The sequence below is a fragment of the Buteo buteo genome, chromosome 11 (genome assembly GCF_964188355.1).
Source record: "Buteo buteo chromosome 11, bButBut1.hap1.1, whole genome shotgun sequence".
Lineage (NCBI taxonomy): Eukaryota > Metazoa > Chordata > Aves > Accipitriformes > Accipitridae > Buteo > Buteo buteo.
In genome coordinates, this window is record NC_134181.1 from 12373467 (window position 1) to 12375250 (window position 1784).

Genomic DNA, 1784 nt, shown 5'->3' on the forward strand with positions numbered 1-1784 from the left:
TTTCAAGGAAGGTTTGGGTATTTACTTGCATGTTAGCAGTAGAGGGAGCCGTAGTTCCACCAAAGAGTATTTGTTGCTCATGCCATAAACCAGGAAACAAAAAAATTGTTGGGTTTTTTTGCTGTGCAGTATGTTCTCACAGATGAAGCTTTAATCTATATCGTACATCTCTGTTGCTGTAAATTCATGCTCCATTATACCACCATATGCTTTGCTTCAGTCAGAGAAGGCTGCAGTAATCCTAATACTTCATCTAGCTTTATAGGTATTTGTGTTGCGTGTTTGATTGCATATTGTTTGCTCACACACTTAAAGGTTATGTCTTAATAAGTTGTTTTAAATGAGTTTATTAGCAGTGAGCTGGCAGTAGATGAGTTTTTATGTTTTGAGAAGGTAACATTGTAGTTATTGTCAATTACATTATGAGATTCAGGAAGCAAAAAAGGAGAGTTTGGTTCATTAAAAAAATCTGGAGGCATGTAGCACAGTGCTTTAGGTTGTATTTCATTTTTGGCTAGTCAGCTGCCTAGTTTCTTCATCTGCTTAGAGAGATATATCATTACCGTTGCAAACTGGACAGCTCTAAATGTGAAAACATGAAAGAAAAAATAAAGGTTTTTCAGTACTGGTTGAGTTGCTTTATAGTGTTCAGGACTTTTAATTGTGATGCTGAAATAGTGGCTTCCTGAAAGTTTTATACATATTTGATATGTCCACAGAGTCCCATGTGACATTTATATTGATGAAGAATGGTAAACAGAAAAGAAATACTTTAAAAAAATACTCTTTCCCATTTCTTTTAAACTTCTTTTCTGATAACTGTGCATTTCAGAGTGCAACCTAGTATGTATTATATATCATATGTAATGCAAGTACTATATAATTATTAACTACATTACATAACAAACATACTGTGTATAGAACAGAAAATGTTATATATTGCTAACTAATCTCTCTATACAATATAAATATATTTTTAATATACATGTATAGTGGATAATTTAAAAAAAATGTATTTTAAGAGTCTTATTTTGGTATATCCTGTTTTGAGGTACTTCAACAGACTTCATTTTCAAGTGCAAAGTGGGCTATTGAATGCCTCTAAGTTGAATGATGTTTGAAAACATAGGCTTTGTTGCTTTGCCAGTGAGGACTTAAAAGGCAAAAAATAGGATTCTGTTGTGGTAGTTAAGTTTCATATAGCATTGTGTGGCTACAATTTTGTCTTACCTGAGGCATCAGGTCAAATTTCACAGCTGTGAATATCAGCAAATTCAATAGGAGTTAAAATTTGTGTCATTGAAAGGCAAGTTTGATTTAAACACAACTGATACGTTAAAAATTCTAGTATTTTTATAGCATCTTTTCAGATACCCAACCATCTCAAGCTGTTTATTAACATGCTGTACATTGTTCTAGAAATACTGTATCTTATATATTCTATTCTTCCCATTATGAGTCACATCAAACCTTGCTATAACATGAGATTGGTTGTTATCTCATAAGCTTAGACTGGTGTAGCTATACTGAGCTCACCTAAATAATACTTAGTGTTTATCAGCTAGATTTTGTCTGTCTTGTGTTGTCATTAGCAAGTCAAGTAACTTTTGCTGAATGCTTGCAACATTTGGTACTAGCAGTTATATATACTGTTGGTGTAAAGGTGGTTGGGGTGAATAAGCAGGTAAAGATTACAGACAAGATACAGGGCAGAAAATGGAAGTACTAAGGATGAAGAAGAGGACAGTTGATGTGTGAACCAAGACCCTTCATAAAAGTAGTAA